Here is a 16,733-nt window from a genome sequence, read left to right as displayed (position 1 = left end):
GGGCAGAGGTAATGTTTTAAAAATAAGAAATTTTCACAGATTCTGAAAGCCTCCAAAGGCTTTATGCCAAGAAGGATAAATGAAAGATGAAATTAGATGGCAGAGTAGGCGCTACAAATTAGTATGACTTACAAAGGTATTTGGGTTCTGACCTTGTTCTAGTCTCACATCACATTTAAGACCAAGCTGGGAGTGATGAATAAGAATTGTGTTCATGCACAAGAAGACTATATTATACTGTACTGAACTTTGTGGTCATATTACATATTGTATAGCACCAAGATTGTACACAAAATTGGTCTTAGAAGGGGAAGATGTTTTTCTAGAAAGTCTGATGTGACCTTTGCTGACTTAGAAATTGTCATCCACAACAGTGTACTCCTTTGTGAAAATTTGGTTCCAGAAGGTATTAGTCCATTCTCACTGCTATAACAAACTACCTGAGACTGCATAATTTATGAAGAAAAGAGATTTAATTGACTCACAGTCCCACAGGTTTAACAGGAAGCATGACTGGGAGACCTCAGGAAACTTACAGTCATGGTGGAAAGGCAACAGGGAAGCAAGCAGTGTCTTCACATGGTGGCAGGAGGGGCAGGGGAAGTACCACACACTTTTAAACCATCAGATCTTGTGAGAACTCATTCCCTATCATAAGAACAGCATGGGGGAAATCTGCCCACACAACCCAATCACCTCCTACCAGGTCCCTCCCCCACACAGGGAATTACAATTCAACCTGAGATTTGGGTAGGGACCCAGAGCCCAACCACATCACAGAAGCTTATACCTCTGTCTTTCTCTGCTGTGTACTTTCACTATGCTGACTCCTATCTGTATCATATAGATAAGCAAACCTCATCTGAATTATCTGTGTGATGTACACGTCTGGTTTTTCTACCAGTTTGAACCTACTGCTGATGTCTTCAATTCAGGGGCCATGCACATGCCCATACACATCACAGTGCAATTGCAGAACAGAAAAGACAAAGAGAAAATCTCAAACACAGCCAGAGAAGGCTGGGTGCAGTGCCTCATGCCTTTAATCCCAGCACTTTGGGAGGCCAAGGAGGGCAGATCACCTCAGGTCAAGAGTTTCAGATCAACCTGGCCAATGTGGTGAAACCCAATCTCTACTAAAAATACAAAAATTAGCTGGCCGTAGTGGTGCACACCTGTAATCCCAGCTACTTGGGAGGCTGAGACAGGAGAATTGTTTGAACCTAGGAGACGGAGTTTGCAGTGAGCCGAGACTGCACCACTGCACTCCAGCCTGGGTGACAGAGCAAGACTCTGTCTCAAACAAAAAGCAGCCAGAGAGAAAAAAGTATTATTTTCAAAGGAATGATAATTAGAGTAGTGACTGCCTTCCCAGCAGCAACAATGGAAGCCAGAAGATAGTGGAAAAAATACCTTCAATGTGCTGAGAGAAAACACTTGGCAACCTGAAAGTCTATACTTAGAAAAAGTATATTTCAATGCATTTCCAGACAAACTAATTTTTTTTTTTTTGAGACGGAGTCTCGCTCTTTTGACCGGGCTGGAGTGCAGTGGCCGGATCTCAGCTCACTGCAAGCTCTGCCTCCCGGGTTCACGCCATTCTCCTGCCTCAGCCTTCGGAGTAGCTGGGACTACAGGTGCTCGCCACCTCGCCCGGCTAGTTTTTTGTATTTTTTAGTAGAGACGGGATTTCACCGTGTTAGCCAGGATGGTCTCGATCTCCTGACCTCGTGATTCGCCCGTCTCGGCCTCCCAAAGTGCTGGGATTACAGGCTTGAGCCACCGGGCCCGGCCGACAAACTAATTTTTATTTCAACAGAATCTCACTAAGAAAAATTAGAAAATCCTGAAAGATAAACTTCTACGTCTCAAAAATTGTGAGATACAGCCAAGGCAGTTCTTAGGAGGAAAATTCTAACCTGAAATGATCATATTAGAAATGAGCTAAGGATCTGTCTCAAGGAGGTGGGCAAAGCAAGGGATCTGACCTCAGCCTGAGTCCTTGCCACAATCTCAGATAACTATGTCTGAGTGCACTTAGAGGGGTTGGAGCATAAGTAGTGATAAACTGATGGAAGCCCACACAGTAAGAGATGACACTGTATTTTCATGTTCCCAAACATTTTGGTCCTGGGAACTGCAGTGGCAAGGATGGACATAAGGAGAACCTGAACTTGAAAAATGGGGGCAGAAGTAGAACTCTCTTGCTCTTCCCTCAAGGTGAGGGGCTCTTAGATTCTGCCTGTGTCCTGGCCTCTCTGAGTCCTGGTGTCCCGCTCTGCGGGAGCCAGCAGAGGTCCATAAGAGTGGAGGCAGAATGATTCAGAACACTCCCTGAATGCAGGGTACAAATATAAATGAGGCACAGTTCTTAAAGGGTGAAATTCCCTTTTTGAGATAAGGATTGCACGTAAGGAAACTAAACATCTTTTCACTACACTCAAGAAAACATCTGTCTATCTCTGGTCCTTTCTAAAGAAGGATGTGACTCTACTGTCTGCCTTTGGAGGGAATCCACAAGTGGATCAGAATCATCCTGACGTAATTCACAACGTCTGGTGGCCAGAGTTGATGGAGGCTATTTGTTTAACACCCACTCCCCTGGGCTCCTAAGTCGTGTGTCTGACACTGATTGACCATGTGATCTTGAAACAAATTGCAACACTTCCCTGGGACTCCCAGTCTCAATCTGGCTGATGTTGTAACTATAATTGAGCTGGAAATGTGCTTTGCTGGGAAGGTTTATGAAATACAGGATGCTGGCCAGGCTCGGTGGCTCATGCCTGTAATCTTAGCACTTTGGTAGGCCAAGGCAGGCAGATTGCCAGAGTTCAGGAGTTCGAGACTAGCCTGAGCAACATGCAAAACCCCATCTGTACTAAAAATTCAAAAAAAATAGCTGTGCATGGTGGTGTGCACCTGTAGTCCCTGCTACTTGGGAGGCTGAGACATGAGAATCAATTGAACCCAGCAGGTGGCGGAGGTTGCAGTGAGCCGAGATCATGCCACTGTACTCCAGCCTCGGCAACAAAGAGAGACTCTATCTCAAAACAAACTCAAAAGACAGAAAACAAAAAACAAACAAAAATCATGATGTTGTTTTTCACCAAAGCCTAGCCTCCTTTGGGAGCCTGGCAGAAAGCCCCAGCTCTCTCCTGGTGTCCTGCAAACATTCCTTCCTGTCAGACCCAATGGTCTGATCCAACAATTTGAAAAAGGAGTGAAGTTAGGAAAATGTAATTCTTTGTGACTTGAAAGAATTCACATCCCTCTGAGTCTCTGAGTTGCAGTTGTTTTGCTTATTTGTTTTGTTGTCGTTTATGTTTATGCCCTTTCTCCATAAAAATAAAGCGTTTGGATCAGAGGAATAATTCTTAAATTCCACAATCACCTGAGAGACATTCAAATGCACTGTCACCTGGGCCTCTTCCAGGCTGGTTGAATCAGAATCTCTGGGTGAGGGGCCCTGGCTCTGGTATTTTTTATAAACTCCCCAGTGGATTCTGATGCATGGCAAGGGCTCAAAACCCCAGCCTGGGGGATGTCTGCGGTCCTTTCCAGTTCTCTGATTCTGTGACCCACGTATCTAGAAGGCTGCAGCCTGTAACCCGTTGGGATGCAGCACAGGTGAGTTGTGTGAGTCACACCGCATATGCTGTGAACACAATGCACTCACTTTGGTCAACATTCTGAGAGTCATTATTCCAGACCCCCTCAATCTCTACAGAATTACCCTCTGGTGCCCCTAACCAGAGTCAGAATCCTGACTTATAAGGTTACTCTGCTGTTTTTTTTTTTTTTTTTTTTGAGACAGAGTCTCGCTCTGTCGCCCAGGCTGGAGTGCAGTGGCGCGATCTCGGCTCACTACAAGCTCCGCCTCCCGGGTTCCCGCCATTCTCCTGCCTCAGCCTCCCGAGTAGCTGGGACTACAGGCACCCGCCACCTTGCCCGGCTAATTTTTTGTATTTTTTTTTTTAGTAGAGACGGGGTTTCACCATGTTAGCCAGGATGGTCTCGATCTCCTGACCTCGTGATCCGGCCTGCCCTGGCCTCCCAAAGTGCTGGGATTACAGGCTTGAGCCACCGCGCCCGGCCTACTCTGCTGTTTTAAGGCACAGGAAAACTAGACCTAAACTAATAACTGAACAACTGCTATGTACCAGGCACATACATCTATAATTGCTAATCCTTACAACCACCTTCCAAGACAGGTTATATTCTTTTCAATCTACAAAGGAAACGTTCAGGAGGGTTAAGCAACTTTAATAAAGCAGTAGCTGGTGAGCTAGGGCTGAGATTCAAGCTCAGGTTCTGGATCCAAACCCCATGTTCTTTCCATTATACCCACTTGGCCAAAGCTAAGGCCATGACTTGGCCAGGAGAAGACAGTGTTACCTAAGGCAAAATCACTGGGTTCAGCTGCACCACTGGCTATTAAAGGTCCGAAGACCCACAGTCAGGTGTGAGCTGGGTCCCATTGCCTGCTCGGTTCCAGGCCTCCTGTGAGGGGAGACAGTACCTTTGTCTAATACACATCAGGCTGCCAGCCTCAGTTTGTATTTTTACAGTCCACTAATTAGGCCATTTTAACTAATTTGTTTGCATTTTGTATGAGCAAGTTGGGCTTTTGGATTGACTAATGTAATTGCAGCTGGCTTCTGCCAAATACAAATTACTCAGTCTAGTGTGGGCTAGGGAGAAAAGCAAATATTTAATAGACATCAATACCCTGGTAGCTTTTTAGTGGAGCCATTTTTTTCCCCTATGGAAAGTTGAAGTAATTTCTCCAGCATCTGATTGAACTTTCATGTTGGGGAATTACTTTTTAATCATTTTTTAAAAAATAATGAGGCAAATGCTTTCGTGGCTCTGTTGGGGTTTACCTCTGATCCATTTGCTCCTAAGCTTGGGAAACTCACGGGACTTTTACGCGTCCAGCCCTGGATCCCCACAATCCCTTTCTGCATGGGCTACTCCAGCAACTGCCCATCGGTCTGCATCACAAATTGTCACAGCGGAAAGGGGCCTGAGAGATCATCTAGGTCAGTAGTTCTCGAAGTGTATTCCTGGGCCAGAAGCATCGGCCACACCTGGGAACTTGTCAGAAATGCATATTCTCAGGCCTACCGAATCAGAAGCTCTGGCGGTAGGGCCCAGCAACCTGCGTTTTAACAAGCTCTCCAGGTGGCTCTGATGGAGGCTGAAATTTGAGAACCACCGATCTAGTTCAAGCATTCCATTTTACAAATGAGGAAACTGGGGCCTGGAAAGAGTCTATGCTTCTGGTCACAGCAGGAACTGTGCCTGTTTCACTCATTGTGTATCCCCCAAGTCCAGCAAAGGGCCTGGCTTGTGGTAAGCACTCAGTAAATCTTTGCTGAATAAATGAATAGGAGAATGAATAAGTCAGAACTAGAAACAACATCTCTGAATCCTAACTCACTCCACCAGAGCTTTCTCTTGCCCCAGGGAAGGATGGAGGCATGGGGGAAGAGCTGCTTCTTGGTTCTTGCTTTGTAAGAGGCTTGAAACATTGTATCTGTGGCCTGTCCTGTTGGAGGATGGCAGCTCTACCCCCACGGTCTTGCTCCCGAGCCATGGACCAGTCTGGTTCACTGTCCCTTCACCAGTGGTTTCACCAAGCCCATGCCCCACTAGGAATTGTGTCTGCTGCTTTCATAGATCCTGTCATTGTGTGAGGCATAATCAGGCTCCCTGCCTGGGTCTTAGATTCCCTGACCAACAAGCTCAGCTCAGAGAGTGAATGGGGAGAATTCAAGTGAGATCCAATTCATGAAAAAAGAGATTTCTAAGGCGAGGGTCCTAGGAAGGTGGGTCTTCAGGTTTGGTTACTAGGTCCTGTGAAGCCATGGAAGTGCGGGTGGGGAGAGGGAGAAAGAGAGGGAGAGAGGAGATAGAGAGAGAGAGGGAGAGAGAGGGAGAGAGAGAGAGAGAGAGTCGGTCCTCAAAGATTGCATTTGCAGACGTGTAGAGCCATGTTGCCTGGATCTGGGTGAAGTAACCCTGGCTGCCTCAGTCCCCCAGCCCTGGCCTGCTGACCCTTTCTGAAATGAGAAGAAGGGGAAGGCAAACAGTGTTCAAGAGTTTTTAAACAAAAAAGGAGATCTCCCAGGGCATGAGTAACAGGCTTCTGAGAAAGTTCCTGGGTCCCTGATCCTGTTACATTCTATGAACTAACTAAGCAACTGAAAGTATCAATCCACATGGATCCAACCACTAAAGGAGCTTATGTTCTTTGAACCTCAAGTTCAAATGGCTCTCATGCCATACAGCTACCCAAGTCCCTTATCTTTGATTGTCTACATGCCTGTAGTCCCCACAGAAGAGCAGGGTGATCTTTCCAATGCTGATAGCAAACTCTTTGGATACTCAATGCCTTCATAGTTATTGCCACACTTCCCTGAGACCTATCCTTAGGAAAGAACTTGATAAACTCATTCACTTACAGGTGGTAGAAACCAGTAAAAGCTGCAATTTCCACCCCCTTGGAAGATTTAAGCTGATGATTTCGTACCTTAGTGCTAGCTGTTAATTCCTAACTTGTGGTTGACTAACCCACACCTTCTTCTCTGGGCCCTGCATATTTTGTATTTTTATCATGCTCTTTGGGGCTCCCAGTAGAGGGATAAAGAGATTTCTAGTTGCAGACAGATTCTTACTTTATGTGTTCTTGAGTTGAAGAGTTATATTGTAAAGGGTAACTTTACTAACAGATAATTATTGGGCACCTACTGGGGCAAGGCAATGTTCTAGATGCTAACGGTGAAAAAGACAGATGAGGTTCCTGCATCCATGGGTTTACATTCTAGATCAAGAAAATGGAAAATAAACAAGTTAACAAATAAGTGAAGAGCATAATTTCCAAAGGCAAGAAGTGCTGGGTGATCTGAAGTAGAGTGACTTTAGGAGCCAAGTTAGATGTGTTCCTCAGTGAAAGCCTCTCTAAGGAGGTGCCATTTGAGCTAACTGAACAGGAAGGAGCCAGCTCTGGAATGTGAGGGAAGAGCATTCCGTCTGAGAGAAGGGCCTGGGTAAAGCTCAGAGGTGGACTTAGTGTGTTCAGAAACAGAGGCCTGTGTGGCTAGATGTGCATGTCCTTGAGAAGAACAATCTTAGGGGAGGGTTGGGGGCAGGCGGCAGACTGTGATGACGTCCTTAGTTCTCTGGAATTGTTTTATGATGAAGGGAAGCAGGTAAATGGGCTGGAAACTGGAGGGGGTCATCAAGTTCAAGGGAGGAATCTGTTGTGGTGATCTGGTTTGTGTGTGGGATTTTTTTTTTTTTTTTTTTTTGAGATAGAGTTTCACTCTTGTTGCCCAGGCTGGAGTGCAATGGTGTGATCTCGGCTCACCACAATTGCCACCTTCCGGGTTCAAGTGATTCTCCTGCCTCAGCCTCCCGAGTAGCTGGGATTACGGACATGCGTCACCACACTCGGCTAATTTTGTATTTTTAGTTGAGACGGGGTTTCACCATGTTGGTCAGGCTGGTCTCAAACTCCCGACCTCAAGTGATCCGCCCACCTCAGCGTCCCAAAGTGCTGGGATTACAGGCATGAGCCAGCACAGCTGGCCAGGTTTTGTGTGTTTTTATGGAAGTGGGTTGGATGTTGATAGGGATGATCAGCACACATTCCTATGTGAGAACTCCCAACCGTGACCCTCCTACTCTCTGCGGAAGGGCCAGGCAACTGACAAAGACCCCCACCTACTGCTCCTTCATCCTTGCATGCTGCCTATGCTGGCAGACACTCAGAGAAGACTCTCAACCCCCAATTCATGCTGACTGCACACCATCTTGAGCTGCAGTAGATACTGGAGTCACCTTGGAGCCCCAGTCCTTCCAGCCTGCTCTCTGCAGAGACTTTCCCAGCTGAATCCCATTATGTCTACATGTCCTTACCAACCTGGTCAACCCCAGGAGTTCAAGCCACCCAGTCCCTTTCCCAGATCTCACCCAACACAGCTATGTACACCCTAACCTGGCTTAGGTTCTACCCATGTCTTCCAACCCTCCAAACCCTTCCACTTAGGCACACTGGAAATCAACACAGCTCCTATTGCTTCAGCAACTTCCCTGCATGCTTTTCTCCTCTTCTCACATAACTGAAGCCCATTTGCTCTGAGGACTTGCCACCCTGTCAGGTGGAGATTATTTTATCTCCCACATCTCCTAAACCAGTGGGTCTGGAGGTGAGATGGGGCTGTCTTGTTCCCATTACTACTTCCAGACTGATCTCCTCTCTCCTTCAGAGTCCTTAGCTATTGAGGACCTATACCTGAATCACTTCTTCTCCACGGTATAGACCGTCACAATCTGGGTGGCCTCCCAGTGTCTTAGCCCCATTGACTCCCTCACTTATCTCAGCCTTCCTCTCTCACAGTCCTGCCCCCAGACCATGCCATTACCAGAAACTGCCCCACCTCGAATCTGGACAGCAGGCACCTCACTGTCTGAGCTCCTATCTTTCGAGCTCTCTTATTCTCCAAAAATGCTTTGTTCTTAGGGAGACCTGCAATCCATTCATTGACCCCACCATATTCTCCCACTGTCCTTCACCTTCCTCTTTCGTTATTACCCTTCTCACTAGCTTCAATTCCATGACTCACCATTATCATTAGTCACCTCTTGCCCACTTAAGTCCACTGCCTCTCTCTCCCTTTATCATACTTGCCTGGCAAAACCCCAGCAATGATTAAACCCAACCTCTGACTCACTCTATGCTTGCACCAGAGCCCACAAACATCGATGAAGAATGTCACACCACGGTGCTGCTCACTGCATGCACGTTAAATTCATGACCACAGCACTGCCCAAGCATCCTAACAAAATGTCCTCGTTTGCTCATTTCCCCACTCTCTACAATTTCCCCTTGGTCCTTAAATCTCCATTACTCCTCACCCAAACTTTTAGCTTGTTTCACACTTCATTAAGACAAAGCTGGCCGGGCGCGGTGGCTCAAGCCTGTAATCCCAGCACCTTGGGAGGCCGAGACGGGCGGATCACGAGGTCAGGAGATCGAGACCATCCTGGCTAACACGGTGAAACCCCGTCTCTACTAAAAAATACAAAAAACTAGCCGGGTGAGGTGGCAGGCGCCTGTAGTCCCAGCTACTCGGGAGGCTGAGGCAGGAGAATGGTGTGAACCCGGGAGGTGGAGCTTGCAGTGAGCTGAGATCCGGCCACTGCACTCCAGCCTGGGTGACAGAGCAAGACTCCGTCTCAAAAAAAAAAAAAAAAAGACAAAGCTAATAGAAACAATGGGTAGGAAACCAGGTGCAGTGGCTCACGTCTGTAATCCCAGCTCTTTGGGAGGCCGAGGTGGGTGTATCACCTGAGGTCAGGAGTACGAGACCAGCCTGGCCAACACGGTGAAGCCCCTCTCTACTAAAAATACAAAAATTAGCTGGGTGTGGTGGCACATGCCTGAATCCCAGCTATTTGGGAGGCTGAGGCAGAAGAATCGCTTGAACCTGGGAAGCAGAGGTTGCGGTGAGCTGAGCCGGTGCCACTGCACTCCAGCCTGGGTGACAGGGTGAGACTTAGTCTTAAAAAAAAAAAGCGTAGGAGGTAGAAATGCCATCCTTTTCCTGCCTGCATTTGTTCTCATTTTCTGCTTTGCTGCTTGTTACAGTGGATGAAGTGTCCTCACTCGTGAAGACCTATTCCTTCATTTGTGTTCTGGAACCTGTTGCCTGCTTCCTCCCGGTGGATTTTGTTCCTGCCATCCCCGCCTTGCCTCCCTAGCACTAGAATCATCAGTTTGTCATCTCTACTGGACCATTCAAACATCCCCTATAATCTAAAACCGGGATTAGCAAACTCTGTAAAGGGCCAGATAGCAAACATTTCAGGCTTGATGGGCCACATGGTCTCTGTCGATTGGCTTTGTGGTTGTAGCAGGAAAGCAGCTGTGGATAATGTGTACACATGAATGGCCATGGCTCTGATCCTAGAAGACTTTATTTACAAAACAGGTAGCATGAGAATGAATTTGTTCCATGAGCCATAGTTTGCCTAATCAAGTATAGTATGTAGCCTCTTACTGGGTTAAACAACCATGTGCTCTGTCAATAAAATTATGAGGGAGGCTGGGTGCAGTGGCTCACGCCTGTAATCCCAACACTTTGAGAGGCCCACGTGGCAGACTGCTTGAACCCAGGACTTTGAGACCAACCTGGGCAACATAGTGAGACCATGCCTCCACAGACAATAAAAAAAAATTAGCCAGTCGTGGTGGCGTGTGCCTGTGGTCCCAGCTACTCAGGAGGCTGAGGTGGGAGGATCACTTGAGCCCAGGAGGTCAAGACTTCAGTGAGCCAGGTAGCTGGCAGGGAGGGAGGTGAGAATGTACAGGGTCCAGGGTGATTTTTGACCTTCAGACATCGATTGCAGAATCAATGTTCATTGATTATTATGCTTTCATTGGGTCGCAGCACAGACTCGCACAAATCAGCCAGCTCTTCCCTGACTATGGTGGTGGCCTAGTCCATTTGGGCTGCTATTACAAATATGTTTTTATTTTCATGAATGTTTTGTGCATGTCCATAAGTTATTTTGGATATAAATGGCAAAATATAGGAGATAGCCGTGTCCTATTTTTATTATTGGCTGTTCAATTGGCTGTTTAATTTTTTCCATTATTTCTTTTAAAAAACACTTGAGTAGTTATTTCCAAAATTGGTGGAGATTCTGCTATCTCTCACGTGATGATCACAACACCTGGATTAGGGGTTGGACTCCAGGTGAGATCTGTGTGACTGTTCGGTTCCCTGGGATAGGGTTTTGTGTGTGTGTGTGGTGTGTGAGAGAGAGAGTGTGTGTGTGTATATGTGCAGGGGGTGCTCTGGAAGGGTCTCACCCGACAAATAAAACAGCCTTCATTTGTAGCCCATAATTATAGTCTGCATGCAATAGTTAATGCAAGGTTGCCTTTAAAGACATTCTCATACACTCTAGACAGCTGTCTTTTACTTAGCCGTTTCAGAGCACAGATTAGGAAAAGCTTCACTGAAGTCCCTTTGGTTGGATATGTTCTCTGCTTGGGGAAACCATGGCCACTATGAATAGAACCCTGTTTGCTGCCTCTTGTCACTCTCCTGTAGTATCTCCAGGGCTAAGACACTATCGTAGAGAGTTGACATGTCTTCTCTTCTTCTGTGATGTCTCGACCTGTTGAGAACAATTGGTGCAGGTATCCCAGGGCCTGAGTTAATCCAGGATCCGTCTCATCTCTAGGTAGTTAATCTGGGGTCCTCTGCCCTCTGCCCTTGCAGGGGTAGCGACTGTCAACACTCTTTCTGCCCTACAATGCCTGGCCACTGGGAGTATAACTGATTTCTTTTCTTTATCATATCCCTTCTGGAATAACGAAAAGATTTCAAAAAGAACTCAAAACTGAGACACAATAAACACACACACAAATTGTGGCATTTACAATTTTAGATTATTAGATTGTTGAGTCTCCATGTGACCAAAGACCTGTACAGAGGGCTTTGGAGGGGTCACAGGGGGGCCAGAGCGGACGGTTTCTCAACCCAAGAGACAGGAGGTCAAAAGAGAAGAAAAACCAAGGATGATGTTAGAAAAAAAGAACAAAAACAGAAGAGAGCCTGGGAGGGGCCCAAACTAAGGCCTCTTGAAGGAGATATCAAAATTAGAGCTTGAGTGGGGCTTAAAGAGCCAGAAGTAAAACCAACGCATCTCAATCTGTAGCGTCTTGCGAAAGGTATACCTGGCTGGCACAGTTTTGGGGAGTACAATGCTTTTCTTTGGCTTCAGGAGACCCCCTTTCCCAACTCCTTTGACCTTCAAACATCGATTGCAGAATCAATGTTCATTGATTATTGTGCTTTCATTGGGACACAGCACAGACACGCACAAATCAACCAGCTCTTCCCTGACTATGGTGGTGGCCTAGTCCATTTGGGCTGCTATAACAAAATACCTTAAACTGGGTGGCTCATAAACAACAGCAGTGTGTATCCCACAGTTCTGGATACCGAAAAGTCTGAGATCAAGGAACCAGCAGGATCAGTGTCTGGTGAGGGCCCATTTCCTGGTTCACAGATGGTGCTTCACATGATGGAGGGGGCAAGGCAGCCTCTTTTATGAGGCTCCCCCTCCATGACCTAATAAAGTCCCAAAGTCCCCACCTTCTTACACCATCACATTTGTGATTAAGTTTCAACATATTAATTTGGGGAAGACACATTCAGAACACAGCCGGTGGGCAAAGGCCGAATCCCCCTTGGGGCATGGCCCAGGGGATTGAGAACATTTGGAAAGGGAGAACTGGAGTGAACAAGTCATGTTGAAGCGTGAGTGAGTGCCCATAAGCCACAATCCTGTGAGTAGCATGGCAGTGAACAGGCACACAGAAAGAAACTGGCGGGTCTTTCTGGTGGTGATGTGAAACTCAAAGCCATTGGAAAGATGGCCATGTGTTCTGAAAATGAATCACCAGGGAGAAAGGAGACTCTTCCACCCAGACATACGAGATACCTCTCACCTACCCAATTATGGCCAATATTTGGGAGTCAGGATTTATGATTCAGAGTCAGTCCCCCCGCCCCGCCCCCCGCGGGGGAGAAGTCACGGTGATTTTCAACTTTGGAGGAAAAGAATAAAGCCATTATGGAGAAAGCTGGGTGTATGAGTAGATTACAGGCCTGCATGGTGGCCTGGTCACAGATTGCTCATACCTCAAATATCCTGAGTAGGAAAGGAAGGAGCAAAAATGGAATGATGATGATGATGATGATGATGATGATAATAATAATAATAAAGAATTAGCTGATATCAGATGTTTTCTCCTTGGTTTCTGCTTGCCCAGGTCTGACTGGTGCAGCTTATAATTAGTCTCTGCTTGCAGATGTATGGTTCCAAAGACTTGTGGATTAAAGAGAAACTCTAGAATTTCTCAGTACCTGACAAGTTGTAATGTGAAAAGCTACACTTAGTCCATTAAAGATTTTTCACAGTGACATTTGAGTGCAGCTTGAGAAATATGCCACCTTGCCATTTATCATTTTCAGGGCACGGGTGTCGGAAAGGAGTTTGCTATGAAGAACAAAACAAAATGGATTGCATGTGTAGAGAGGTGAGCTGGCGAATACTGATAAATGTACTTCACTGAATGTCAGCAAATGTCACTTGAGAAGCCATTTGCAGCTACCATAACAGCCTCCCAAACCCAACAAAGAGTAGCAAAAACGGGCAAAATGAACTGGGCGTCTTGCTTCTGCATGAATAAGCAATCAGCCCTCTCAGAAGTTACACAGAAAGTTGTTAAACTTGATAGAAGAAGCTTTTTCAACCATACTGACACATACTATAGATTGCTACAGAGGGCTGGAGACCTTCTGAGGACATCAGCGCTGTGACTCTGGGCAGAACTTCATAACCCCTTCTCTTCCAGGTAGGTGCCTTCCTTTTGTATGTGCAGCCACTGGCTGTCTCTGAGACATATTTTCTGGGTTTTCTTACACCAGATTGCTGCTTTCGCTGTGTCTGCAGACCCCTCTACTCCCTATCTACTCCTAATCTACCCTCCCTTGCAGTGTAATCTGGGAGTGGCTGCAGATGTGACATGGGATGCAGTCCTCATGTGCCACATCAAGAGAAGACCCAACAGATACACCCTTGAGTCAAAATTTCAGTCTCTCACTCAAGAAAATAATTTTCAATGTGTCTCCTGGTTAATGTGAAAATTGGAGTAATGGACTCAGCTTCTGGTTCATTCTTGGTGACCTGGCCGAAACTTTCCCTCTATGTGATTTAGGATTTCTGGAAGGTGGGGCCAAGTGTTCTTCAGAATTCAGCTTGGGTTGAGATGTTCTCCTCTTCCTCCTCAGCTTGGTGAGTCTCCAGATTTTGCTGCAGAAAAGTAAATGGGAAAGAAGATCATATTCTCAGTAAAGCTCTCCAGGGAATGTGAGACTAATTAAAATAAAATTCCAGCCCCTCTTCATTTTCTAATCTCTGCGAGCTCCTCCTCCTCTTTAACACATACGAGGTCATCCAATACTTTTTTCCTCCGTTATACCAAGAGACTTTAACAGAGTAGCCTGAATTTGTCTGGCCTTGTGAAATATACCACACACACACACACACACACGCATGCACGCACGTGCACTCCCCACACAAACTGAGGTCAGTTCAGCTTTCATTGGTGCAATGCTGTGGTACAGGGCTCAGATACAAGAAGCTCTTTGTTGAAGGTACATCTCAGACTGTGTCCCTGAATGTGCTAATGGATACACTTCCCTCTTCACACTGTTCTGCCATATGTTTAGCCTGTGTACATTGGAAATGAACACATTTTACAACCAGGAAAAGATGGGCTCTTGGGAAAGTGAGCTTCCCTCAGATGAACTCGGAGGGATGGTGCAGGAAGGAGGGGTTGGAAGCTAGCTCCTCTTCAGCCAGACTCCTTGCAGAGTTCTTAATTCTTGGTGTTTCCTCTTTTTGAATTAGGTGCTTCCCATGGAAGGGCCTTTACTTGGGTCTCAGGAACTCACAAGCCATCTGCTTATTATTGAAATTGAATTGCCCTCAACTTGTTGACTTTCACATCAACAAGTTTAGTTTAGGAAGAAACAGTGGCATGTTTAGGAGAGAAAAAAGGAGAAGAAGAAGAAAGTCAGATCTCTGGATCAGAGGTGGAGGTGAGGGAAAAGTGGAAGAGATCCTCCAGGGAGAATGAGATGTGAAATGTTCTGCTTGAGGCAGGACCCATAATATAGCCTGGCAACACTTTACTTAGTTAAGGCACTTTCTGAAGAGCAAGTCTCTGCTGTGTCCCAGTGTGGATTGCATGTCCCAGACCCAAAAAGCTATTAAAGCATAAAAACATGTTCTAAAGAACAGACAATATGGGTACAGATTTCTCATTGTGCCAGTATTCTTTATTTTCTTAGTTGCTGTAATTTTAAAAATTTGTGTCTTAAAGCTCAAGCTAATAAGCATCTGTTCCCTGGTGTGAAAAGAAACTGTTCATAATTGATTAATATCACACGAATCCTGTAATTGCTGGAGGCTAGAGCTATGTAAAATCCTACCTTCCTATTGTTTTGTCTTTAAAGAACAAAAACAAAAACCTTGTCGTATAGACAAGGGTAGCCAATATTGTCTCTGTCTTTCAGTGAGAAAAAGCAAAGCTGGTTTGGGTGAGGTACTTTACGCACTAATTAGTGGCAGTAGCAGGTTTCCTTGTTTTTAATCCAGAAGCTGTTTACAGTGGATTCTTCTCTGCTCTATTTAAAAACCTAACAAGCCCCCTTTAACCATTTTGCATTGTGGGATGTTTCAAACAAAATGTTAAATTGCTACCACAAGAGGAAGATTTGTTAAAAATACAAAACTCCTTAGAATTGCAGTAATCCCCTCATTCTTGCAAGAATGTAAACAGGACATCAGTTCAGGGAACATTTGCCCATGGAAAAGTCTCCTCTGAGCAAGAAACTTCACCCACTGCATGGTAGCAATGGGCATCATTTAATCGGTTCTAGACATTCCCATCTCAAACTGAGCTCCCCTGTCCTTGAAAGAGTGGAAAGACACATTAAAGTGGGAGATTAATAAGCAAATTTCAGGTTAACGCTGCAGGCAGGCCATCCTAAGGAGAAATGTTTAGAGGAATTTATTATCAGACTTCCACGTAACGTATTCATTCATTCAAGTAGGCACTTTTAAATGCCTACCTTATGTCAGACCTGACATAATATCTTACCTGGATAGCAAGTTTGTTTAGAAGTCATACTCTTTGCCATCTAGAGTCACACTCTCTATGCTCAGCTCAAACCCCATCTTTTCCAGGAAGCCTTCTAAGATTTCTTCCATGCTTCCCTGTGTGCGCCCAACCAGGACACCCATAAAACAGCATTGTTCTGTGCTGTCCTGAACTGGGTACATCTTTCTCCCCAACAAGTGTTAGTTCCTTGAAAAAAGGGTCTCTATCTTATCTCTGCATCACTGAGATAGTCTTTCCTAATCTGCTCTTTAAAATGAGATTTAAGGTACTGAAAACTGGGTTATCTCTCACTCACACTGAGCTCTAAACCACTTTGGTGTGAATACATGGGAAGCAGCCTTCTCCTCCTTGGCTACTGATAGTGTCTGGATTCAGTATTCAATGAAGGTCGTACCAACGATGTAGGCTGGGGAGGAAGTGGATGGGTCCATCTGGATAATCTGGGTGCCATGCAGGAAACATCAGACTGGTTAATTTGGAGGAATAGGAGCTGAATTATCCAAACAATTGTGTAGATGCAGCCTGGCAAAGCCATTTTCCCCACCTCTGTATCAAATATGCTTTAGAGATTTGGGAGTTGACACTGCATCCAGATATAGTGGGAGAGAAATGGAGAACATTCATATTTTGCTCTACAGTTGCCAGCCTTGAGGCATCCAAGCTTCTTTCCTACTAAAGTAACTTACACTATTTCCCAGTGGGAAGAGTTTGGTGTAGGAATCATTACATCTTCCCTCTCTTGTTTCTGCCCAGGTAGTCACAGGGGAAAGAATACCTAGCCTCACCAACCCCACACAGCCAATTTTGCTATTGAAATCTAAGATTTTGCATGAGATCTGCACATGTTAATGACTTGTGATGAAGAGATTTTCATTTTTAAATCAAGGATTCAGAAATTCCCTTCCTTCCTTGTGATGCCAATTATTTTCATGTGGGCCTTTCAGGGAAGAATCTTTAA

The 16,733-nt window shown here is 45.6% G+C and overlaps 1 pseudogene across 1 annotated transcript; it reads right to left on the bottom strand.

Moving 5' to 3' along the window:
• Positions 1 to 11,448: 11,448 nt before the first annotated feature.
• On the bottom strand, positions 11,449 to 12,707 carry LOC105507413 (annotated as a pseudogene). Its single transcript, XR_001001092.1, has one exon. The product of XR_001001092.1 is annotated as an uncharacterized LOC105507413 (transcript).
• Between the last annotated feature and the right edge of the window lie 4,026 nt (positions 12,708 to 16,733).

This window comes from Colobus angolensis, unplaced genomic scaffold, assembly GCF_000951035.1.
Source record: "Colobus angolensis palliatus isolate OR3802 unplaced genomic scaffold, Cang.pa_1.0 Scaffold15, whole genome shotgun sequence".
In the NCBI taxonomy this organism is placed as follows: Eukaryota; Metazoa; Chordata; class Mammalia; order Primates; family Cercopithecidae; genus Colobus; species Colobus angolensis.
The sequence above is the reverse complement of the archived record's forward strand: the minus strand, read 5'-3'. Positions and strand labels throughout refer to the sequence as shown.